Below are 26,369 nucleotides of genomic sequence, written 5' to 3'. Positions count from 1 at the left end.
GGCATCCCCATCAACAGTAGACTGCCAATGCAAGAGGACCCCTTGAGATTATACGAATCTATCACCTAGTGGTGCATTGGCTGTCCCATTGTCAAAGCACACCTAATTCATTTATTTGTGGTGACACTGGACTGCCAGTGTATGACAGTGTAGCACATGCAAGGATGAATAGTAATACTCAATAGTGTTAACAAATGCCTCTGATACTTACTGGTTTTTGTATTTGCTCACACTACTTTTTGTCATTACTAGAGTATGCTCCTTCTGGTAAAAAGAAAAATTCTGTAAAACAGTCTACCGCACTGTCACTGTGACACCTGCAACAGCTGCATCCATCATGTATTCACTGCATCCATCCCTCCACTGCACCAAGGCCACGTAGGGTGGTAGCCCAGACCACTAAGACTGGTGGAGTACACACTATGAGCTTCGCACCACAACAATATCGCCTAACAACACACTCCCCAGAACCTGTCCCAGTGCTAAAGCATCCGCCACATCCTGTGCTTACTGGTATGATGAGTTATCTATGGTCCTTCTCTCAACTATAAGCTCCACAAGGGGAGAGACCCCCACCTCTCTTGCTCGCTGATGTACACAGAGCCTAGCATATAGCAGATGCTCAATAAATACTTATTGAAGAATTTAATGCAAGTTCTGGTCCTAAAGCCTGGGCAGGGTGGACAGGAGGCCAGCCTCAGAGCCTTCCTGAGAGCTGCCCCAAGTGCAGGGCAGTTCTCACAGGCCTGTGCCCATGGTGGCAGGATGGGGAGCAAAGGCCGAGCACTCGGTGGTGCTGACTGGAGGCCTCCGGCAGTGTGCAGAAACCTCCCAGCAAGAGGGACTCGCCGCCAGGAAGCCAGGAAGTGTCCTGCAGACCCCTTGCAGCTGGCCAGGCTCAGGCACAGGCTGTGTCCCACGCAGAGGCTGCAGGGCCTTTCCTGCACCTCTTGCCACACTTGGGCAGCCCCAGGCTCTGAGTGTCCCCTCTCCAGTCATACCCAGGCTTTCCTACCTTCCAACCTTTGCCATCATTGTTCCCTGACTGAGAGCAATTTCTTCGTTCTTATCTCTCCAAGACATTTCTAATAAAGATCCAAAATTCTGGCCGGGGATTTAGCTCAGTGGTTTCACCACCTGCCGTGCAAGCCCAAGGACCTGAGCTCGATCCCCGATACCAAAAAAAAAAAAGATCCAAAGTTCCGGCTTCCTTTAGAAATCTGGAAGTTTGGGCAACACTGGCCCAAAAGAGGTGGCCAGGTGATCCAAGCCACCAACCAGCTGGCCCTCAGGAGAAGCAGGTGGCCTGGGTTCGCCCAAGCCCCTCAGCCCTGGCTTCCCGGCCTTAGCTGCATGATGCCAAGTCCTACACTACCGGGCACAACCTCATCCCAGGCCTGAAGCACAAGCTTCTTCCTATCCAGAAAGCCTCACCTGCTCTCTGGCCCTCAGCATATATGGCTGGGAGATGAGTGCAAGGAAGGGTGTGCAAAGGTGCCAGGTGGTGACACCCACCTCTAGGTCTCCACCTCCCTTCCTCGAGCCCAGCACCTCCACTGTATCTCGGGGACCTGAGTAGCGGCTCTCGTACCACCTCCTGTGGCTCGTCCCCCATAGTTTATTAACATCCACTAATAAACCTCATGCAGGCCTCCCACGGAGCTGCCAAGAGAAGCTGGGCTGAGCTGGTGGAGTCTTCCCTGTCCTGCTCCCTCTCAGCAATTTTTTTGCCATAAGGGAACAATTAGGAAAAACTCCCTCCAGGCTATATTTAGAAAGGGGTTGAGGGAAGCTTCCTCTAGTAATCTTCATTCAGTTGCACAGACTGGCTGTCCCCACCTACCCCCAGGCCAGCACTACAGGGCGGGCAACCTCCCCTCCCCACACAAGGGGAAATGAAGCCCAGCCTCTGCCCGGCCCTGATTATGCTCGCGTTTAAAAATAAGATGTGAAAGATGCATTATGTAAGACCTGTAACACTCTCCTGCCCACCTCCGACTCTGGAATCAAAGATCATCATTTCTGCCATCAAAAAAGAATGAAAGAAAAGCAGGAACAATGAAAATAGCTGCCCGACATGAGCCAGATCAAAGGCATGGACACAGAAAATGAGGAGCCAGGGGGGCCTTTAATTACTGCTGCATCCTCCGAGTCATGTGGTGAGAGGGGAGAAGAAAAGTTTTGAAGGCCACCAGGTTCTGTCCTGCTGAGGCTCCTGTTTCCACCGCCAGCACCAGTTCCCGACAAACTCTTGCCTTTCATTTCCCTCCCTTTTTTCCCTCCTTTTTCTCTGCCCCCCACATGCCAGACAGGACTCCCAGACTCCCCAGTGCTTGCAGTCCACCAGCAGAGCTCAGAGGGGCTCCTCAGAGACCCTGAGGAAGGGACTCACTGGCCCTAGAGGAGCTGCAGCCAGGGTGGGCCCCACCCCAAAACAGTCAGAGGGGCTCCAGGGGGGACCCAGGGTACCACCACTGGAGCTGATGCTGCAGAATCAGTCAGGTTTTTTTCTTTCTTTTTCTTTTTTTTTTTTGCAAGTCTCCCTGGTTGAGAGTGGGGGGAAAAAAACTCTTCAAATTCACATTGGGCAGGGCTCCGTGGGGCAGCAGATCAAACCTGAGAACCGGCTGTTTGAGCTCAGCAGCAGAAAAAAGGATTGCCCAGGGACTGAGCTTAAGTAGAAGCTGGATTAAACTTCAAAAGCAAGCTCCTCCTTTTTCTACACAGCAGATAGTCATGGCTAATATTGCAATATGGACTCTAAAAATGCATTACAAATAACTTACTCTGGGCCCAGACCTGGGTCTTTTGTATTAAGAGGAGGAGCCAAAGAGATCATTTCAACAGACAAGACAGGAGAGGAGCCCTCCCTCTTGCTGGGTGAAGGGAAGTCCATGGAGCTCTGGGCCACAGAGGCCAATCCAGGCAGCTCCCCACAGGGCGGGAGATGGTCAGTGAAGCCACCGTGGGTGCATTGAAAAGGAAGAAATGTTAGGCCAAGGTGACACAACACTAGTACATTTAAAATGTCTAATAATTTGAATAATTAAAGCACGAGTGCTTTAAATTTACATACACAAACAAAAGAGCATAACTATGTTACTCACATGATAAATGAGTGACTCATTAAGAAAGAAAAATTTACAAATTCACATGCCAGCATGTGGTGTGGTAGTTGGAGAGCAGATGAATTCCAGGTTGTAGGACTTTCTTCTTCCTACATTTTCCTTCACCCTATGGCTGGGTGTCCCATTTACTTCAAACCACAGAGGTTCCAGGTGCCAGCGTGAGCCCAGGCTGGACTGGGAATAGCCTGTACCACTGGGTTCCTGGGGCTAGCATCCAAGAGCTCCTGGCTCGGGAACACAAAAACAAAGGTGAGGGGCTGTAGGTCTAGTTGTAGGGACAAGGGAGTGCTACGGCTTGAGTCGTCCCCAGAGTTGGTGCGTTGGAAACTTAATCCCCAGTGGGATGGTGTCTAGAGATGAGACCTATAAGAAGTGATCAGGTCATGAGGGCTCTGCTCCCATGAATAGATTAATGCTATCAGCACTGGAGTGGGTTAGGTATCACAGGAGTGGGCTCCTGACAATGGATAAGCTTGCAACTCTTCCCCTTCTTTTTCTCTCTTGCTCATGTATGTTCTGACCCATGGGATGCTCTCCGTCAGATCAAGATGCAGCAAGGAGGCCCTCACCAGACATGGTCCTTGAACTTGGCCTTCCTGGCTCCCAGAATTATGAGTCAAATAAGCTTCTGTTGTTTACAAATTAACCAATTTGTGCTCTTCTGTTACAGCAGCAGAAGGCGGACTAAGAGGGATTCATTCTTATTTATGCGTTTGCTTGTGTTTACTCATCACTGTGATGGTTTAGGATGACAGCAGACTTGGGCAAGGATATGCTGCTTTCCTACTGTCAGCAGTACCCAAAGCCCAGCCCTGAGGCCCACAGAGGGTCAGTATGTTCTCATGTCCAGGACAAGAGGCTTACAGCATTGCTGCAAGCACCTGCAGCCCCAAAGGCATGGTGAGCCACTGCTGGTATCCATGTATCTCCTCAAAGGGCAGCGACAGACCAGGTCACCAACAGAGGTGTCCAGGTGGGTGATGGGTCTGTGGCAGCACCTGAGAGGGCCATTCCTCCTTTTCTTCCCCAGATGCATTTCTGGACTCCATAAGTCTCCAAAAGCTCCCAGGGCAGCGGCCCAGCCCTACCAAAGACTGTGCCTCTCCTGGGTCTTCCCTGGTACTGTGGCCTGAACTATCCCACCAACCCGTCCTACAATCTCCCAGCTGAGCCTCCCTCCCCATCCACCTGGCCCCCAGGCACATCCTGTTCCTAGTCTACCCTTCAGTGACCACAGTGTGCAGTGCTATGCAGCCCCTCACACTCACTACCCTGCTAAAGCCTCATCACCAGACAAGGGAGGCCTCAGTGGCCCCATTTCCTAGGGAGCTGCTGAAGATCACAGACTTTGGGCTGAGAAAGAATTTGAACACAAGCTTGAGATCCCAATCCTTTCTCCAAAGATTCTTCAGCCCTACTGATAATAACAATAGTCAAGACATTTGGGGGAAAGGTACAGATCAGAGAGGTTACAGAAGAGGCAGCAATGCACTCCCTGTTGGAAGGCTCCTACCTCATGTGGGACGGAGACAGCAGCACCAGGAGGCAACCAGGGAACTCAGCGTCAGGAGGGCGGGAGGATTCAGATCTCCAAACAAGGAGACGGTGGGCCCGGACGTAGTGCAGTGGACAGGGAGGAAGTCTGCAAGCAAACTTAATGAAGCCCTTCTCACCAGACATGGGCTCTGGGGAGCCCATGGAGGCAGGAGAGGTGACCTCCCCCAGCAGTCAATGGCTCCAGCCTGGGTGCTGATCGGGCCTTGATCACTTCTTAGCAGCAGCAGACTCACTGCTGTTTCCTTTGGGTCCCTGGTTGCCAGGAGGGCTTGTCCACAAAGATAGGCTGGGGATGTGTACCCAGAAATAAGGAGTACATATGAAAGTCCTCCCTAGTCTTTCAGGCCCTGCCCTCCTGGCAATTCTGGTCTGAAATTTTTAATGTGTGGACAGAAAATCAGCCACCTTCAGGAAGATGCTTGAGTCTATACCAATGTTCACTTTGTAGGAAAATGTAACTTAGTGACCAAGCACCTTGGCTTTAGGGAGAAAGAGGCATGGATTTGCCTCTCAGCCCTGCCATGTTTCTGAGCCACCTTTAGCAAGTTACTGAATCTCAGTTTCTTTTTTAATTTTTTGAGACAGGATCTCATTATGTATCCGAGGCTAGTCTCAAACTCAAAATCCTCCTGCCTCAACCTCCCAAGGGCTGGAACTGGACTACAGGCTTGCACCACCACACCCAGCTTGTTTCTTCATAGGTTAGAATAAAGAATTTCCAAAAAATATATCTGAGTGGGATGACGATGGGGCATGTCACCAAGTCATTGGCTGTGGGGCTCTGGAACAGCAAGAGCTGTGGGTCCTGCACGGAGATGTCCCAAAGCATCACTACAAATATTTGGGTGTCCATGAAGTCCTACTGCACCTAAGTTCACCAGGAGGTTTGGTAGGGATGGGATTATCAGCGTCATCATTTATAAAATCAAGAGTGGTGACAGAGAAGTAAAGCTTTGAGCAGCTCACAGCCTGCACCTGCTCATGGTCCTCACCCTCCCGCCAGCTGTACTTGGGCACACATGCCTGTAAGTGAGTACCGTCCACTGTGGCACAGTAAATAAGTGTATCTCTGAGATTAAAAAGTTTTAAAAGATGGGGCATGTGAGAAGGGCTCGGCAGCAGGGTGGTCAGCACAAGTCCTGCCAGTACCCAGCAGGGTGGCGACAAGAGGCCTGGGGACAGGGCCACTGCTTGGCCTGATCCTGGTGCTGAGGGCTGAGAGCTGCTCTCCACAGCCCTGTTTCTTATGCACAGTGCATGACAGGTGAGGACCCTTCTTGTGGGCTCAGATGGAGAAAACAGTGGGGCCTTCTTCCCTGTGGGCTCTCTGGCAGAATCCCAGCATACATCTCAGTGCATACAGCAGCCAAACCCACCCCCCATGGAGCCCTACAGGATGCTCAGCCCCAAGCTGCAGTGAGGTGAGGGTTTGGCATGGCTCTCACCAGGGACCAACACCTGAATCCAAGTGTGAACTCATCCCTCGATAGACCACAGAGGGGCCCTGTGACCACCTCATCCGTCTTGCTGGCAGCACAGAAGCCCAGGTGGACCAGCCACAGTGAAGGAGGCCTTAGGAAAGGATGCAGGAAGCAATGGGGATAAACTCCTGGGTGGACCACTGATGTCTACCCACTGATGACATGCCAGATAAAGAGCCACTGTTGGACTTGTGACATACTTTCCACACCTGTTCTCTATAGCAGTCTATCTACAGAAGAAACCATCCTCCATACTGTTCAGATGAGAAGCTAAGAATTAGTGAGGATACCTTGCAACCTCCATGAAAGCAGGGCTGTTCCTTCATTCCTGTGCCCAGCTTAGCCTAGTGCTGCACTTGACACACAATAGGCGCTTAAAAATATTTCTTAAACAAATGAGTAAAAAATAATCGTAAGATCCCCCTAAGTTCTGCAAAGGTAGACTGTATGATTAATTTACTTGCTGCTCTGATTGGGTAAGAGTTCATGAAAGTGAGTGAAGGAATGAAAATAATAATAGTTAATATTTAAGTGTTTACAGGTGCCAAGCAATGCTGAGCACTTTACATGGATGAGGCATTTCATTCTCACAACCCTATGAGGTATATACTACTGTTAGTTTAATTTTACAGATGAGCATATGGAGACATGGAGAGTTAAAGAACTTGTCCAGCAAGAGCCATAACCAGGATTAGAACACAGCCAGTGAGGTTCCAGCCTGTCTCCTGCATGAACAAAGTTTTAAGTCTTCATAGTGATGACTGCAGCAGAATGCTTCAAGCTTCTAGACCTCCTCAGCACCCAGCCCTGCCTTCTGTGGTGCACTCTGTCTTCCTGAGCAAACATTCTTCTCCTGTGTGATTTGAGACCTGTGCCCAGCCAGATAGCACTGCATTCTCAAGCACAGACATTGGCTTACAGGTGGACACAGGACCAATCAAGCCCATGAGAGTGAATCCTGAGACCTCCTGAGATTGTAAGAAAGAGATGCTCTACCTGAGCAAGGAGGATATGAGCCAAGAGCTGCTGGGGGCAGGAGGACTAACTTGCCCTCCTTTAGAAAAGACCTGGCAGAGTGAAGTCAACAAAGAAAAATGGAGCAACGAGAGCACAAGAGAGATGAATTCCCAGGATCCAGCCAGGCCTGAGGTTTATTCTTAAGCCAGTTGGAGATACAGCTCTATTCCTTGCAATGAAAGACGAAAGACCAGAGCAGCCATACCATTCAACACCCTCATCCTTGAGGGCTGTGAGCAGGTTAATGACTGAGTCCAGTTCATACAGTCAGTTGGTGTCAAGGCCAAGGCCAAGTCTCATGAAACCCCCAATGCCAGTGTTCATGATATTTCTCCTCAGTCTCTATCTAACATTGTTCATCCCATGCCCTGCTCATTTCTGTGGACCTCTATTATCAGCACAGGGCATCAAGATGCTTCATCCATTCATTGGCTGAATGGAAAAGAGGGAATGAGGAAGAGAACAAAGGAGGGAGGTGAGGAAGAAGGAAAACTAAACTCCTGGAGGCCAAGGCTGTTATTCAGCTTGGTATCACCAAGCACCAAGCCCAGTGCTTAATAAACAGTACCTCCCTAACCCCTACTGCCCAAAAATGATACATGTGTGGAAGAGTGAATGAACAGTACAAAGTCTTCATTGTACCAAATGATTTTGGAGGTCCACTGAATTCCCCCAATGGCTAGGGGCCTGTTCAGCTGGGCTGGATGCATTAAATTTCTAACCCCACACATGTTTTAGTGCCTCCAGCCACTTCTCAAAGCTTCTGGACACTTTCTAGCTGCATGGCAAAAACATCCAGTCTCTGCCCATTTGCAAGCAGGGCTCAGAAACAACGTGGCCCAGGTACCAGCTGCCCCGTGGGCAGCTTCTCTTTCCCTCTCTGCATTGCTTGGACTCCCAATGGTCTAGGGCTTTATGCCCTCTTCCCCTGCAGCAGGCAGCCACCATAGGACCTGCGCTGGGCTCTGTGGACAGGAAAAGAAGCCCTGCCCTCCTCTACCCAGGAAGGATTCTGATGCCTTCTGGCCCAGGTCGGTGCCCTCTGGCATAGTGATAGGTAAAGGGGACAAGGCAGCCAAATTTAGGCTACTCCTAACAGCTTCCTGGGGAAGAGTTAAGGGGATCTTGGGAAATACTGGTGAACATTTCCAAGGTACCAAGTACAATCTGGTTGCCCGTCAAGAAAAGTACCTGTGCAAGTAAGTGACATGAGGGAGAATCGCTGAATACCTACACATTCCTCTACCTGAAGACAGGACACAGAGGCCCTCTGTGTCAGCCTCTGACTCCCATCCTAACATCCCACTCTCCCTGTGATTGGAGCAGGTCCCTTCCCCCCCAAGCCTCCTCCCTTCCGCAGATATACACCCGGCAGGTCAGATGAATGATCCCTCAGCAAAAGTACAGATTTTTATTTTATTTGCTCATAAGGCAAAAGACAAACTGGTCCTGGAGCCTGGATCCCAGACTGGAGAATTTTACTACAAGAAAGAGAACTGCTACTTATTGGACATTTACTGTATGCCAAGCAAACAGCAAGCCCTTACACAAGTCGTTTCCAAGCATGCTCCAGCAGCCCTGTGCGGTGGAACTACTGTTATCCCCATTTTACAGATGAGGAAATGGAGACACAGAGATCTTCCATTAATTAACAAGAGTCAAAGGTAGGCACATGCGAGCCAGGTGTATGACCTCAGGCAGGTCTATCTTCTCTGAATCCCAGTGGATCCATCTGTAAAGTGGGAACCAAATGCCCAAGTCTCACCATCACAGTGGAAACTCAAGGAGGTAATGGGGAGAAATGACTCTTGCCTCCTTTCCTGTCACTGGAAAAAACAGGTGTCCTCATACCTACTCGCCAGCCTCACTAAATAGGGAGAAGTCACTGAAATACACATGAGATTATGCTCCAAACTCAGCAGCACACTGTGTCTCCAGACACAAGACATTTTATTATTAGTATTAGCATCATTATTGTTGAAAGGCTGGGCTCTCTGGTTTAAGTAATTGGGCCATTCCAAGCACAAACTCCAAACAAAGAGTGAGACAGGACTATCAGAGAAAGACCCCATGCCAGGGACTCCCCATGGTGCCAGATTCCAAAAACCTGACTCCACAGGTTCTCAAGGTGTTTTTCCACCTCCGGTGGCTTTAGGAGAAAAAGTTCCAGGCCCCTGGCCTCTCCTCTTGCCCTTTGAAGTGCCCAGCATGGGGTGGACTGGAAGGAAACTCTGGACCACAGAGGAGGCTGTGGCCTCACCTACCCGCCCCCACCAGCCACCTCCCCCTCATTGTGCAGCCTGACTAGGCCTTTGTTGCTGGAGCTTGGGCAGGAGATAGCCAGGGACCTGGCCTCATTATATGCCTGACCTCAGGCAAGCCCCCCTCACCCACCCAGGGTGGAAGGTTAATGTGGCTGTCCACCATGCAGGCCTGGGCCTCGGGGAGGCCTCCTCCATGGGACAAAGGACCAGCCCCCTCTCTGCTCTCTAGGCCCCAAAACATCTGCAAGCCTGCAGAGCTCTGAGGCTGAGGGGCCGGGAGGCGGCTGGCCTGGCTCTGATGGCTCAGAAGTCACCAGCAGAACCTGCTTTCCAGACCCTCCTTCCTCCTATCCTGTTGAGTAGACAAAGTTGGGGGTGAGGGGGGTGTCACCCAAGGGCTAGCTGAGGAATGTCCTCTGTCTTGGGGTAGGAGGCTGGCACACACCTTTTTCTGACCTTCCAGAGTTGCTTGTGATCAGGACCCTGCCTCCAAGCAAGACTAATTTCAGTCCTTCCTGAGGTGGGCTGCAATAGACAAAAGGCCAGAATAAAATCAGAAGCACCTCAATCCCTCCCCACTGGGTTCCTCTGTCACCGGGGTTCTGAGGAAAGAACTGATGTCACCCAACCAAAAGATGGCTGGGAGCAAGGCAGCTCCAAGAAATAAGCAAAAAACAGAGAATGTGGAAAGGGGACAAGGGTGTGATTTTTTTTTTTAAAGCCCCCAGTGGCTCACGGTATCACCTGCCAATAGTTGGCTCTTTCTCCAACAATAATTACCTACCTGGAGGACCCTGGAGCAGAGGGTGAGCATGAGGTAAAAGGCTGCTCCTGACTGCTTCCTTTATACAATTTCCAGTTATTCAAGGGCCTGTGCCTTGCACATTGGAGTGACACGCAGGTTTACTGTGCACCAATTTTAATTTCAAAAGACTCCAGGGAAATTTTTTGGAGTGTTTTATTTGCCTAAAGTCCTAGAGCCGACATGGGGACTCCCTGGGGGATGGTGGGATGCGCTTAGGAAGCAGAAAGCCAGGGCCAAGCAGTGGACTGGGCGCGAGTGCCAGAGTTGTGCGGTCACGCGTGTTTTGAGCAGGTGTGTCCCAGCGTGTGCACGTTGTCAGGGACACAACAAAAAGCCAGCAGAAAGCCTTACCCACAGAGCAGGCAGGCGGTGTGAGCCTGTGGCGGTGGGAAACAGCCTGCCTAGCCCATTGTGGAGAAGGGATGCCTTTCAAGGGACAAAAGGTAGAGGGGGACAGGAGACATGCACAGGAGAAGCAGGCACATCTGTATCCGGTATCAACTGCCGTCCCATTATGCTGTTTCCCCCACAGCATCTTTGGGGGGCACGCATGTGTGTGTGCGCGTGCACAGGCACGCACTGGGGCTGGCCTGGCTCCACATTGTCCTGCCCAGCTAGGAGATGTGCAGCCTGTACTCTTACAAAGACATCGATTTTCCTCCTTCCCTTCCAGAGCAAGATCAGATGAGCTCCCGGAGTGACACATCCTTAACTTTTCAGTGGGGTTTTCTTCTGCAACTTGTTTGTTTGTAATATATTTTTTTTTAATCTGGGTCTCTAATTGTGTCTTTTCTTGGCCACATGAATCTCCCTCCCTCCCGCCCCCCAAAACAAGGAGGGCATGTGCTGATTATCTGAGCGTGCAGACTACTCATGGGGCATCCTGGGCTCAAAGAATGCCAGGGAGTTAGAAATTAGGGGGAGGGGGAATTAATTGCCAAGAAAACACAAGGCTGTGCTGCGACTTTGATTCCATCAATTACCATTACCTCTCTCCGCAGGTCTGCCAACCATCCCCCGGATCCGGCCCTGTTCAACTTTCTTTGCCAGTCGTGATACCCCGTCAGATTTCTGGCGCTGCCATGATACCCGCCTGGGCTCCTTCTGGGCTCTTATCAGCCTCCCCCAGTCAGCCTGGCCGGCACAGCTGTTCCAGGCCCCCAGCCCCTCACTTTATCTGCTAGCACAGACCTCGGCCTGGCAAGCAGCGAGCCCTGAGCCTGTTCCACCTCCCCCAGGAAGCCGGCTGGGAGCACAGCCGCCCTGCTCCCAGGCCCTCCGAGATTTCATTACCAGCCAGGGTCCCCCAGCCCGTCAGCCAAGGTGCAGGCCATGCTGCCCAGCCTGGCCCCCGGAGCCGCCTGCATCATTAAAACTCCAACCTTCTGAAGAAAAGAAAGAACAAAACCACAAATTTAGATTAATAAAGCATTTGTTGATTCTACAGCAATTTAGCAGGCCCCTAAGAAACCCACCAGAGACCCGCGGAGCTCCAGTAATTTTCTGTTATATTATCTTTCTTGTAAAATACTTCCCCAGACAGAGTCCCCAAAGGGGCTCAAATATCACTGTGACTAACCAAAATCAATGTGCACTCACCTATTGACATTTTTACATAGTTTTTGGATTTAGTATCCAGCCGAAAACACAATCAACTCCTCTGCCAAGGAGCCGACAGGCACTTAGCTAGCCAGCTATTAGTGTTACAAAGGAAAAAATGCAGGCACCCAGGGGAGCAGGGCGAGGCGCACTGACGTCAGGGGGTAATTGGGTGTCTGAGAGAAATTGCCAGCGGCTGGCCTGCTCCCCCAGGGGGCCGCACAAAGCTGAGCTGTAACTCTAATAAAGGAAAGGAAATTCTAGAAAAGGGGGCTTTGCTACAAAGGAGCCCAGGCAGCCACCAAAAATAGCCCTTTGGAAATAAATAAATAAATGTGGCCAAAACATATAGATCTAAAAAATAAAATAAATCACTACTCCGGGAGGTTTTTTGGCCTCCGCTCACTGGACATCTGTTTGGGGCTCAAGGGCTCCACTCCCCACCCACCACCTTCTCCAGAGCCACAAGGATTGCAATGCTGGAAGGAGGTGCGCCATCTAGTTTGGCACACAGGATGGGTTTCTGAAGAATCTAAGTTTCTAATTCTCTCTTTTCCCAAAGGTAGTGGCTTCATTGTTTATTTGGAGGCACACAGGAGAAGGAATTTTTATTGTCTGGCTTCTAGTTGTTTTTAATGTTTTTGTGTTTGGTTTACTTGAGAGGGTATCTCTTGGAATGCCACCCCCATTTAATGAAATTTTTAGAGGTTCTATGAGGCTCCTTGCTACATGGTTTGGGCCTTGTTTGGGGAAAATCTGTGCTCTTGGAAAGTGGGTTATATTTTCTTGCTGGAACCCCTGCCCACCTGCTGACCTCCAGGTCAGAGGCTGTGGGAAAATCTCTTCCTCCCTTACCCCAACTGACCGCCCACATCTCTGAGAGGGACAAGAGCAGGGAGATAGTGACCCTCAGCCTGCAGCACTTCCCAGGCCAGCCCCCAGGCTGGGACATGGGCCTCCCAGTGAGCCCTGAGAGGACCCAGAGATGGTCTGAGACCCAGCACCAGTGGGACATTTAGGCTTCTTGGTCAGCCAGGAGATGGTGGCTTAGGGAAGAGATGCCAAGAATGGGATTCCCAGGGTCAGACTATTCCATCTCTTTGAAAGGAAAAGGAAAAATAGGCTCAGGGTCTTTAAAAGAAAGAAAAAGAAAAAAAGGAGAATGCACTCCAACCCAAAGCTACTTGGAAATTGATCTGAACAAATGTCTTTGGCTAAAAATGTCACATCAGTACCTCAGGGCTCCTGGCCCTCTCAGTCTCCCAGCCCTTGCTGAGGCCCAGGGGGCCTGCTGGGAGGAGAAAAGGCCCCTCCCGGGGTCTGCTCAGGCCCACAGCCCCTCCCCATGCAGACACTCCAGGAGCCCCCAAGACTTCCTGGCTCAGGTGGGTGCCTGCAGGGGACCCAGGGGCCAGTTCTGCTGGGGGTGGAGGGTCCAGTATTGGCACGAAGAAGGAGCAGGAATATCCAACTGCAAAACAGAGAGATCAGAATCCTGCAAAGAAAACCCAGGGGAAGGAGGCCAAGCTCAGGAACTCAGCAGCCAGCACCCTGGCACCAAATCACAAAAGTTGAATCAATGCTGCAATTGCTTAATTAATCAGCCTGCTCGGGGTGGGTACAGAGGATCTCTGAGAGTGTCTGACCCAACCGGCTCCTGATGGGCAGGCCCCCCTCCTTGGGCCCCCTCAGCTGGGCCCAGGGGACCACAGATGGTTGAGCACCGTCTGGGAGTCTCACTGGGGGGGGGGGGATGTGAGTTCCCGAGTCCCCTGTGTGATCCAGTCACTCTGGCAGAAAGCAGGGAGGGGGAGAGCAAGGAGGCAGAGGAGGGTCTTATCAGCAACTTAGAATTTCTTGGCCTTGCCAGCTACAAGTAAGTCCTCAATGTTATTTTCTCGCCCCAGTCAATGAAACTGTAATAGAAATAGAGAGAGCAAGAGACTTCTTTTCAGCAAGCTAGTCAGCGCCAGATTTAGAAGGGAAAAGGCAGCTTAAATTAACCCAGGGCTTAACATGTTTAAGCTTTGTAACTTTTTTTAAAACAACACTGGAAGTGAATGTATACAAGGTGGAGGCTGGAACAAGTTACAAACAAAATTGATGTGCGTGTATGTGCATGGCTTTGTGTGTGTGTGTGTGTGTGTGTGTGTGTGAGAGAGAGACTGTGCATATGTGTGTCTGCATGTGTGTCCAAGCATGCATGGGGTGGGGGCAAGAAAACATCCCTCTGCCCGCTCAAGACTCCAACAGCAAAAAGAAGTAGCAGCAGCCTTGCTGTCTCCTATTCTGATGGCCACAACTGGCTGAGATGGTTTGAAACCAGTTCACATGGGCAATTGGACCATCTCCAAGGTTGATTTTCTCATCTTTAATGCACAGAGGGGAGGAGAAGGAGGGGTGGGGAGGGGAGGGGAGCACAGGGCCAATATCTCACACCGACCCCAAACGGTTAATGATAATGAGACAGGAGCGCACTACAGGAGTTTAACAGCTCTAAGGAAGAGCAGAGACCCCGAAGAGGGGCGCGGCCAAGGTGTTTTCAATTACCAAAAAGAAAAATAATTTATTTTTTAGACAATACCTCTCGACACTGGGTGTTAAAAGAGAACATACTCTGGCCCCTAAAATATCAAAGTGAGATTTAAAAATAGAAAAGTCATTTCCCCCCTTCCCCGTTGCAGATTTTACTGTAGCGTTCTAGAAGGCAGATTAAATGAAGGAAGCTCAAACACACTCAATTTTGTCCTTTAGCAAATTCTTCTCTTTCACTCTTGCATGAAGAAAAAAAATCTCCCCACAGAGTTTTTCTCTTCTTCCTGGTGTGGATCTGGGCCCCTGCAGTGCCCTGTGTAATTTCCAGTTCCTCAGAATTCAGGTATTAATAAAGACCCCATGGGGACTTCCAACAATATAACCCTACATTTTGAGGCATTATGAAAGGAAACCCCCAGGGGTCTGTGGCTCAAATTTCTGAAATGTAGGCATTGTAAAAGGCACCCCAGGGGATGCCCGCAATAGAAATCTGCTGAATTCAAAGCATTTTGGAAGTCCTGGTGGGAGTCATTACTCCCACTGGAAGCTTTTTACAAAACATGTGTTGCTGACATGTTGACAGATTGCTCAGTGAAGTGTTTAGGTGCATGCACAAGGCGGGCCTTTGGAGACGCTCGGCGCTGCCAGCGAGTCTCCGAACGCTGGAACCGGTACCATCCATATTTCATAACAGGGGAGGCCGCGACAGCCAGGGACGGGAGAAGTGTTCTCCAAATCCGCAGCCAGCCTTGCACCCCTCCACTGAGGAGCCGCTTCGAGTGGGCCGGCCCAGTCCTTGCCTTTGGAAGCGGGTTTGTGCAGAACAGCTGTGACGGCCCTTGTATCCCTGCCAAGGGCTTTACTGAAGGAATCTGAGGCGACCTCACTGATCACTGCAAGGAGGCGTGCAGATCAAACCGAGGAGGGGCTGCAGGGGCCCTCACCTCCACCCCCTGCCCTCAAGGAGAGGCTGGCTGGCAGGAGGGGGTTTGAACTCGGGCTGGCTGGTCTTGACAGCATGAAGCTCAGGAAAGTGATCTGTGACTTTAATAAGGCAGAAGGGCTCAAAGGAATTAGCTGCTTAGATGAAGGGGCCTGGAGATGGATGGAAATGCATTCATGGCCTGGTGGGCCAATGGCCAGGCTGGGGCCCTGGGGACATCATCTCACCCACAGCCACACACTCCCAGGCTCCCATCTCCACAGAGTTTCTCTGTCACAGGCCTGTGTGTGCTGGGGAGTGTGTGCCACACAGACTTGCTTGTGCATACACACACAGGCGCGCGTACACACACACACTCTATGGCAGGATAATGCGCCATATGCTCACGTTCATAAAATTTTAAAGGTAAAAGCAGATGTAATTTGATAAATGTGTATATGTGTTGATAGGAACATATGCACCCACACACGCACACACACACACACCAGCACATTCCCATGCTGGGCCTTTCCATGGTGCCTGGGCTGCACTTGTACCATCAAGACCTCCTGTACACGTGTGCCATGGCGAGAGGCAGCTTGCTTACACACGTCATGGCCGCTGGAACACACAAAGCATCCTCTCTAGAAATTTCTTTCTTTGTTTTTTTTAATTTTATTCTCTTTGAACTACACTATATAGCAGGTTGTCGGTTCAGGGTTTTCCTGCATTGGTTTTCTGTTTCAGCATGTGAAAGAATAAAAATAATTTCTGGTTTTCATTGTTGGCCACAACAGCATTTAGCATCACGGGTAAGGGGGTCCAGGGCAAAGTGCACACCCAACCAGCCCTATATCTCTCCAAGACTTTACCTCCATGCAGGCAATTTACCTTGGAGCTGCCTTGTAGGTTCCAGAAACACTCTCACCCCAGTGGCCTTTCTTGTCTTTTTCTTCTTTTCAGAAGTAAATTGCATTTCAATGGAGAAATGGCTTTTCCAAGGGAAGGGTGCAAGATTCCATTCTCCCTAGGCCCCTTGCAGACCTCTGGGGACAAAGGCTCCAGAGAAATGCCTGGTAGGGGAGCTTCCCAGGGAGCCAGCCCTGAGGAAGGCCAGGCAGGGATGGATCACGTCCTGCTGACTTAATGAATTCCTTCTCACCAGCTACCCTCAGTGAAAAGCAGAGGGAGGAAGCATCTAGAGCTGGCTGGCTCCCAGGCTGCCCTAGCTTGTTGGGATGGCAGGGGTTTGTATTTACCAGGGCCTATGTGCCAGGCCCTGAACTCAATGCACCACTTGTGTGCCCAGCACAGTGCCTGGCACATCTTAGATTATCAGGGCCAGAGTGCTGAGTGAAAGAGCACATTTAGTGATGGATGAACGACATACCCGGGCCATGAGCAAAGCTGTTCCAGTTGCCCCCAGTGGGTGTACTCCACTTGGCCCCAAGGGAAGGACAGGGTACCCTCATGGTGGACTTCAAAGAGGAGACCTTGGTCCTGGAGGCTGATACAGGCAACTGAACCCAGGGCCCAGAGTTCCACTTTTCAGAGAGCTCTGCCTCAGGACTCCTGCCACACCATGCCCAGAGGCTGGGGAAATGATGAACTGAGAGAGTCTCCCTGCTTCTGGGACAAATATGTAAATTTCCCACTTAAGTGTGCTGTATGTTTATATCTGACAAGGGTGACCAACTTGGCCCATTTTGTCTGGGACTTTCCCCATGTTGGAACTGAAATACTACAACCAGGAGGCCCCTGTCAGTACTCCACAGACAGGGTGGTTGATCACTCTATACCCTCACCCCATCCCTAACTGAGCTCCATGAGAGCAGGGACCAGCATAGAGCCTGATACACAGTAGGAACATAATAAACCCGCCTGTTTCATCCATGCATGCATGCTTGGTGAAATGAAGGGCTTTTGTCCCTAAGTTCCAACAGGTCTGGAGGAAGTACAAGAGTTTGTGTCTCATCACATGAACAAAGTTCCACTCCCACATGACTGCGCGGTGCAGAGCACACACACCCAGCCCCACAGGCAGCATGGCAGCTCAGCTCTCAGGGACCGCACCTCCCATAGAGTCCTTCCTGCGGGCCACCACTAGCAGTGCCCTGGTGCCTAGAACCTTCTACCCATTCCTGGTCTGGAGGCCCCTTATAGACCAGGCCAATCCTCCACCTCCAAATGGCCCCCTACCCACCCACTCACCCAACCCTTCCAGCCTCTTTGGTGCTGCCTGAGCCTCTGGACTTGACTTTTAAAAGTCAAATGGGAGCAGAGTGGGTTATGGGGGCCTCCTTTCTGTGTAAGAGAGTAGGAAAGGAAAAAGGCCTTAAAACACAAGTTTTGTACTGGAAAATGAAGGAGAAAGAGGCGTGGGAGAGAGGATCATTCATTCCACATGTACTTCTCATGAACCCTGCAGTCAAACACCAGGACCTGGGGTAAAGGCCCCAGCCCTTCCTTAGCAAGGCCCACACACATGCACAGAGTGGGCCGTGGGGTGGGGCTGGGATGGGACGCAGGGGACTGCCGTACACACCTGAGTACAACCACACTCAGGAACCTTTCCTAAAGCCAATTAAAGGAGGCTTCAGGATGCTATCTAACAACAGGAAAAGTGTTTCCAGTGTACAGGTAAGCAAAAACAAAGCCAACTAAAACAAGAATGAGGACAGACGAATGCCAACGCGATTGCTCTGGATCTCTGGATTATGGCTGGATTTTATTTTTGTCTTTTGGCTTGTCTTTATTTAACAGATCTTCCTCAGTGAATTTATACAGTGCACATAAAACAAGCAAATGTATTTTGAAAACTAAGGGAAGTCCAAGTGCTCCTGGGAGCCCCAGAGAAGGAAGAGGGGGGATGGTGATCTGCTTGGGGGAGGGAAAGCTTCCAGGGAGGTGGAGGAAAGTCTGGCTTGGCCAGTGGGGCAAACCAGGGAGGTGGCCCAGGCAGAGAAGGGCACAAACAAGGACAGGACTGACATTCAGGGCACCGCGAGTGGAGAGCAGGAGATGGGTAGCACTGAGCATGACCACATATGGCTGCCCAAGGACAAAGGAGAATGTGGGACTCGGGAGCACAGGAGGCTGGCGTCGTCCCTCAGTGCTCTGCAAAGCCTACTCCCCTCCAAGCACAAGGCCACTGGCAGTTGGCCTCTGAGAAACTGCTTGCCATCTAACAAGGAGATGTAGCGCCAAACAGGATGCAGCCTCCAGCTTTGCACCTCTGAGCCAATCATGCTCCAGCTGCCTGGCCAGGGAATGGGAATAATGACACAGTCCTGCCCCTGGGTCCCAGAACTGAGCTTTGGGGCCATGTTCTAAAGGACTCTCGGCCTCATGGGGGCCGGGCCACACTGCCTCGGTCCCCCACTTTCTTGCAGAGCCAGGTGTGGGTTGGGCCCAGGGCCACCCCCAGCCCCAGCAGTGGATTTCCAGGGGATGGCAGGACAGCTACCACTGAACGTGGAGTATAGGTGTCAGAAGAAAATTAAAACGTATGACCCTGTCACATTTTTTATCACTCATTCATAAAAAATGCAAGAGCAAGGTGGAAGAAAAGGACATTTCAGTGAGGTTTACCGGTTTACCGTGACTTAGAAATCTACACATCACCCCAGAGGTCTCCTAACTCTACCTGGCTTAAGAAGGCCAGAAAGGCAACTTCAGCCTCACATCACAGGTGACAACCACCAGCTACTGCCCTCCTAAAACACAAACAATCCCCAGGATAACCCACAGACCAACCCCTCCTTCACACAGCAGCCTCAGTGATGTTTTAAAGGCACATCCAGTCATGTCATCCCTCATCTATCCTTTCTAATGGCTTCACCCTAATACAAGGTAAGATCCCTGCTCCTTCTCATAGCATCCAAGACCTCATGTGATCTGACCACAAATGACTGCTCAGCCTGACCCCATACCTTTCCCTCCCCACCCCCTGGGTACTTATCACCCTGGTCTCCCTCCTGGAGGGCTAACATGGGCGGAATCACTTCCCTAGGGCTTTTGCACATGCCCTTCCTCATCCTAAATATGCTGCCAGCACTCTCCTCCATAGCCCTCACCCACTGTCTCTTACTCATCTCAGATCCAGAGCCAAGACTCAGAGGCCTTACATGCAGAGGGGAACACATATATGCTCCCTACTCCTGTAATTCAAAGCTTTAAAAAAACCACCACATTATAAAATACGTGCAAAAAAAGTCTCGACAAAAATTTATTCCTTTACTTCTTTATCTCTTCTAGCACTTTATTTGAAAAAAATTTAAATTCCTGCAAAAGAAACTCTTTCTCATATGGAAGTGGTCCTGCCTTGCTGTGCCCTAACCACTTTCTTGCTCTGATCCATCTCTGCCACCTTGGGCGAAGCCCTCCCTGCCATCCCTGCCATCCCTGCCATCGCCACTGCCGTCACCAAGCCATCCAACAAAGGGCCCGCCCAACACCGTCACAGCGCCGTGGATGCACCTCCCCCTGGAAGCCCTTATGGCAGCTGTAACTTTCCCACTGTTCATATGCTGCTTGGATTAATGTCTGTTCCCCTAGCACACCATCAGCTGCACGGTGGGACCATGCCTGCCTCATTCACCAGGATCCCTGCCTTAGGACAGGGCCCAGAACATAGCAGGTACTCAATAAATATTTGTTGAACGAAAGAATAGACTAATAACTGCATGAATGAGTGCAGGAGGACAGTTTGCTTTACAAACATGATCTTCAATTAAACATAAGCAGCTATCACTGGGCTCCTGGAAAGAGCTGATTCCCCGGTTAATTCAAATAGTTCTCTCATCAAGCATTCACAAGAGACCTACTAAGTGCCAAGCCCTGAACCACGTATGAACCAGACAGGCCTTACCCTCCAGCAGCTCTGCCCAGAAAAGTCAGACCTGTCACAAACCCAAAAGTGGCCAGACATGGTGGCAAATGCCTTTATGTAAAATGCCAGCTACTCCAGAGGCTGAGGCAAGAGTATGACAAGTTCAAGGCCAGCCTGGGTAACTTAGTAAGACCCTGTCTCAAACTAAAGTAAGGGGCTGGGGGTGTAGCTCAGTGGACTTAATACACAGTACTGGGGGAGGGGTTTTCCCAAACACTCAGCAGCTGTTTCATGAGAAAATGGATCCTGTGAGGAGTGCTGGGGAAGCCAGAGAAACAGAAATGAACTTCACCATGTGCGTCACTCCCTAGGTCTTGTCTCCCCCGAAGCCTTCCTTGAGGTTAGGACGGTGCAGTCCTGCCAGGTGCAGCAGAGACACACAAATTAGGCTTTCCCTGAGATGGTGCCCCCCCTCAGTGCCACCTTCTTTCATGCCACACACATTCATCCAGCTCCTACCCCGTGTTGGGCACAGTGTCAGCGACTGGTTATATGGAGACCAGACCACGGCCTCTTCAAAAGCCACAACTAGCTCAACAGCCCTCAACCAGACGCAGCACTCCCCTTCAGGGGTGTTTTTCCCAAGTGGCACTGCCATGGACTGAATGACTGTGTCCCCTAAAACTCATATACTGAAACTTACCCCCAAGATGATGGTATTAAGACAAGAAGCCTTTGGAGGTGATTGGGTCAGGAGAGCAAACTTTCATGACTAGGACTGGTGCTCTTGTAAGAGAGGCTGGAGGGAGCTCGATAGACCCATGGAAGCTGCCGTCTAGGAGAAATGGGCCCTCCTCAGACACCAAATCTGCCAACACCTTCGGCTTGGACTTTACAGCCTCCATGACTGTAAGCAACACATTGCTGTTGCTTCTAAATTACTCAGGCTACAGCATTTTGCTACAGCAGCCAGTGGACTGAGACAGCAACCATGCTTAAGGAAGTGGCTACCAGCATCTAGTGGGCAAGGCGAGGGGCAGTGAATGAAGAATTACCCCGCTCTAAATGCCACCCTGACCTGGGCACAGGACTGATACCAAGTACTAGGATGCCCATTGTGGAACAGGAAAGGATGGGACTGGATGGAGGAAAGAGGTAGAATGGAATGAAATTGGATGGATGGAACAGAGATGAAGTGGGGTGGGATGGGCCAAGGATAGGATGGGATAGGAAGGAATGGGATGGGACATAGATATGATGGATATGATGGAGATAAGGACAGGATGAGAAAGGGAAGGAAAGGAAGGGAATGGAGCAGAGGGGAGGGGAGGAGAAGGAAGGGAAGGGACATGAACATGATGGAGATTTGGGTGGGATGGGATGGGATGGGATGAGTAATGTAGGTGGGGAGAAATGGGATGGTGTTATGGCTTGTGGCTAGCTGTCCCCCAAAGCTTCATGCATTCATAGGTGGGGCTTTTCAGAGCTGGATGGATCTAGGGTATAATATTGAGGTTAAAGGTGTGATGCTGGGATTAAGGGCACCCCACCCTGGGGGTAGACTGGATGGAATATAAGGGGACAGAAAGAAGCCCTGCTGCTGCTGTTGCTTGCTACTTGCTGCCTCCTGCCTATCCTGGTGGTTTATGTAGCTGCTCTAACGGTCGTGGGCATTTAGGGTGTTTCCAGCTGTATTCTGCAGTAAACATCTGTTGCTGAGACGTGCCCCTCTGCCATACCACCCTGCCTTGGAGCCAGCTGACTATGGACAAAAACCTCTGCAAACTATGAGCTGGCATAAATCGTCCCTCCTTTAACTTTGGGCGTTGGGTATTTTGTCTCAGCAACAAGAAAAATACAGTAACAAAGACAGATGGGATGGAACAAAACCAATGGAATAGAGAGAACAGGAACAGAATAAAGGCTGGGCCCCACAATGTCCCTTCTCCATATCAACCACGGACAAAAGCACCTCTACAGGGAGACACATGCACAGATGTTTACTACAGAATACAACTGGAAACAACAAGCAAAATGCCCACCACCATCAGAGCAGCCGCATAAGCCAGGGTACCCATGCTATGCAGCACCATGTCACTGTTAACGAAGAATAGGGAGATCTCTATACCAGCATGGAAAACTCTCCAAGGCATAGTACTGAGTGAAAAACAGCACGCTGTAGAATGATAGAACCAATACCATATCATTTATTTTTTTAAATCAATACGACATTGTTTCTATGGATACACCAACACTATCCTTCATCGAATATAAGGCATCATGGATTGTAAAACACACCATTATTTTATGTACTACCAAAAAAAGAAAAACAAACAAAAAAATCCTCTAAATTAAATCATGACAAACCACTTAAGATACACCTCAATTTCAGAGATGTTAAAGTGTATCTTACAATCTGTGAAATCATTTGATCTGATATAAACGCATAACAGAAGGTCTTGAAGTATGCAGGCCAAAATGGTGACAGCAATTAACCCGGGGGTGAGGAACAGCACAAGGTCTTATGTGGAATCTCTGAAATGTTTGCATATAGAATAATTTATGTATTAATGTAATACTTAATAATGTCTACATTTTTTTTAGTGAAGGATGTCTGAAGGTCCCACCTGCCCTGCACTTGGAGTCTGATAATGCTGAACTGGTGCATGAGTCCCTGAAGAACACAGGGACTCGGGGACTTAGCACTATGCCAATTCAAGGTGGGAGTTGGGCAGAGAAGCCAGCGTGATGCAGCAAAGCTTTGTGAAGAGGAGAAGGAAGCTCTTAGGAACGTCCATTGGGAAAGATGTCATTGGGAAAAAAAAAGAAACAAGAGGAATAGAATTTGATTTGGGGAAACAAACAATTCACAATCTATTCGCAGACTACCATCAGGGCTACTTGGGGGCCTCGGGTTTTTCCCCAAAACAGCTCCCTCATCTACCCTCACTGGTCTCTGCAAAAGCAGTTTGGAAAGTCACAATGCCATCTGAATGCATCACTCACAGGGGACCTCCTCTGACTCACGCTTCTAATTCCACCTTAATATCCAATTCTGTGTGTCGGGGATGGCTGAACCTCAGCCTGCAGCAGCCACATCACCTTGCCCTGTGCACAAATAAAAATAGCTTTGGTGCTCAGAGCACAGGTTCCCTTGTCTTATCCTCTGGGGGTCCTAGGAGCACGTTGGTCGGCGGATGCAAACCACTGGCGACAGAAAAACATAATGAACAAAGAGGCTCCGTAGAAGCATCCTTGACCTTCTAGCTTTTCCTTGACTTCTCTGCTGCCACTGTCTCCATGAAGCCACAAACAGAATCACATTGTCCAGGGTGGTGACAGGTACAGTGCACCTTCTGGTGCCAATTTTTCTAGTATTTAAGCAGCAAATGGCATTAATTGAAATGGTAGCCTATTCACATCACTTGTATGCAAATGACAAAGTTTTGGCAGTTCAGGCTTCCATTTGACAGCTACACCTGCCAGGAGCCCCACTTTGTGTGTGACAAGTGCACACCACAGTTCCTGGAACTGGGGGCCTTCACACCACAAGATCAAATCAAAGGATTTGCCCATTCCAGGAAAAGGAGCAGCAAAGGCCAAATGCCCACAGCACCCTGACAACAGCCCTATGCTCCAGGACAAACAGTACAGCTTCTGGCACCCACAACACCTCCCAACAATCCACACAGGGAACTTCTATGAATCAGGCTAAATCTCCCAAACTGACTCGAAGTCACTCTGCTGCAGGATCCAAGCCAGCCCAAGGAGCAGATGGGATGCATGAGGTGTTTGCCTTTGGCCCCTCCAGAGACACTCTCCACCTCTGTGCACCCATGCTGCCTGGCAGAGACTGGAGGCTGGAGGAGGCAGAGCCTCTCCCATTGTGTGGCCCTCCTGGGTCAGACCTGCCTCCTGCTCTGCCCTCTGGGTGCTGGCCCACACCCTTCCCCACCTCCCTTAAGTTCTCAAGATGCTCCCCAATCTTTGTGGGCCTCCCCCCACCCACCTCTGCAAATGGGCTCCCTATTCCGTGCTCCTCACTTCCTATTTGAGTGCACCATCTGTTTTCTGCAGGAACCCTAACTAAGGGGTATCCTTTAAACAACTTTTAAGTAAACATGTCAGCAAGGTGTTTGTTCAGCCTGGGAGTAAAGCTGTTAGAGGAGGCAGCGATGGCATCAGCAAGGTCACAGGAGGTGGAGAAGTGTTTACTAGATATGTGGCCTGTTCGGGAAGTCTTTCCAGTTAACTCACCACCATCCTCTTCCCTGTACCAGGCCCTGCCCTCACCCTCTGTGACCTGGCTGCATGGTGCCAGTGACTGCTGCCCCTCTCCCTGCAACCCGGTCATGCCTTCCACAGGGAAATCAAATCAGCCCTGGCAGCTGAGTAAAGGAGACAAAGAGCAGCCCCAGGGGATGTGGTCACTTCTGAAGCCCACCTCCGGGCATGTTCCTTCCCACATCACCTGAGGTCCTCAATCCAGCCACTAGGAACCTGGCATCTTCCCACTGCCTGCAGAACATCTCTCCAGTGTTGGCAGGGGGCTAGGATATTCGTCCTCTCCGTGTATATCCCTGGCTGTTGTCAGGCACTTACCCACTTACCTCTTCAGCTGTCTCTCCCACCAGAACAGGGATCATGTCTACCATGTCTATTTAAGTCACTGCCTTGTCCCCACACTTAGCCAGGGCCAGGAATATGGTAGCAAATGAAAAGCTGAAGGTCCAAACTGTAAATGCCCCTGTCCACTAGGAGAGCAGAGTACATTCTTTGGCTTATTCTGGGTCCCTGCTCTGCAGTCCCCAGGAAGCTGTGGGAAAAACAATTTCTGAGACAGGAAGGGAGGTGCAGGAGGTGGGATTCGGGGAGGGGGGGGTCTTCTCTCTAGGCCAGAGGAAACCACTCACCACAAGCCCCCAAAGGTCCCTCGTCCTTTAGTTATCAATGGAGCAAGAAGAGGAACAGCCGGGTGCCACCAGGTCACTGCCACACCTCATCCAACCAATACTTCCAGCAAACTTAGTGTGTGCAGGCCCCCTGACAGGCCAGAGGCAGATTTGGGCATGAGAGAGACAGAGTTGGATACAGACCTCAGCAGGGTCACCTTCTTGGAGCAGAGACAATAATCCAAAACCAAATAAAAAATAATAATTTCAAATAACAACAACGGTCATGAAAGAAAAGACCCTCAGGACAGAAAAGACTCAAACCATGCAAGTAGGAATGAAAAGGGTGAAATCACAACAGATCCTGCAGAAATCCAGAAGATCATCAATACCCACTTTGAGAACCTGTATGCTAACAAGATGGAAAACACAGATGAAATGGACAGATTCCTGGATACATATGAATTACCAAAGCTGAATCAAGAAGATATAAAAATTCTAAATAACCCAATATGAGTCAATGAAATTGGAGATCTAATTAAAAACCTACTAACAAAGAAAAGTGCAGGCCCTGACAGATTCACTGCTCGATTGTACAAGAAATTTAGAGAAAACTTTATGCTGATACTTCTCAAACTCTTTAATGAAACTGAAAGGGAAGTAATACTCTCAAACTCATTCCTGGAAGCATTACCCTGATATCAAAACCAGAGGAGGATCCAACCAAGAAAGAGAACTACAGGCCAATGTCCCTAATGAACACAGGTGCAAAAATCCTCAAAGAGATACTGGCAAACAGAATGCAGCATACCATCAAGAAAGGTGTCCTGCCCCGCGGGCCCACCGGGCCGGCCCACACAACTGCCGAAACATGGCCCCGCCTAGGAGGAAGCGCAAGGCCGAGCCCGCGGGGGTGGGCCCCAGGGGGAAGTGGGAGGAGCTGGCGGACAGCGGGGCGGGCGTGGTGGAGGCCCAAGTGGTCATCGAGCACTGGTGCCCAGCTCTGGATCGGAATTAGGAAGGGGCCACTGCGCAAACTCAAGCTCCCAGAGCCGCAGGCAGTGGTGGAGGAGCTGAGCAAGCACGTTCCTTAAGGCCCAGCCGGAAACCCACGCTGAGCGTTTCTGTCCCTGGTGCTGTTGGAGCGTCTGTGACGGGACATAGCCAAACTTCAGTCATGGATCTGAAACCACGGTCTCTTTCAATCCAGAAGCGAGCGTTCATGTGCGGCGGCCCCCAGCAAGGCCTGGTAACCGGTCGGGGACTGGCTTAATAAAAGGTGAAAAAAAAAAAAAAGGTATACAACATGACCAAGTAAGATTCATCCCAGGATGAATC

At 50.3% G+C, this 26,369-nt stretch overlaps 1 protein-coding gene and 2 pseudogenes across 8 annotated transcripts in view; 2 read left to right on the top strand and 1 right to left on the bottom strand.

Moving 5' to 3' along the window:
* Znf423 (zinc finger protein 423) overlaps nt 1-26,369 on the bottom strand; it is a 319,020-nt gene that overhangs the window by 176,275 nt on the left and 116,376 nt on the right. The window contains exon 1 of one of the 8 annotated variants that reach the window (XM_087206821.1): nt 9,893-11,014. The exons of the other annotated variants lie outside the window; for them this stretch is intronic. The gene's annotated coding sequence lies outside the window, so the exon portion shown is untranslated. Of the gene's footprint in view, nt 1-9,892; nt 11,015-26,369 lie in introns of those variants that run through there. 8 annotated transcript variants of the gene reach the window in all.
* Nucleotides 5,501-5,857, top strand: LOC147830695 (ATP synthase F(0) complex subunit j, mitochondrial pseudogene; annotated as a pseudogene).
* Nucleotides 25,903-26,125, top strand: LOC147830694 (selenoprotein H pseudogene; annotated as a pseudogene).

The sequence above is a fragment of the Heterocephalus glaber genome, unplaced genomic scaffold, assembly GCF_053883595.1.
Source record: "Heterocephalus glaber isolate CG9 unplaced genomic scaffold, H.glaber_assembly_v1.0 deba00000071, whole genome shotgun sequence".
In the NCBI taxonomy this organism is placed as follows: domain Eukaryota; kingdom Metazoa; phylum Chordata; class Mammalia; order Rodentia; family Bathyergidae; genus Heterocephalus; species Heterocephalus glaber.
The sequence above is the reverse complement of the archived record's forward strand: the minus strand, read 5'-3'. Positions and strand labels throughout refer to the sequence as shown.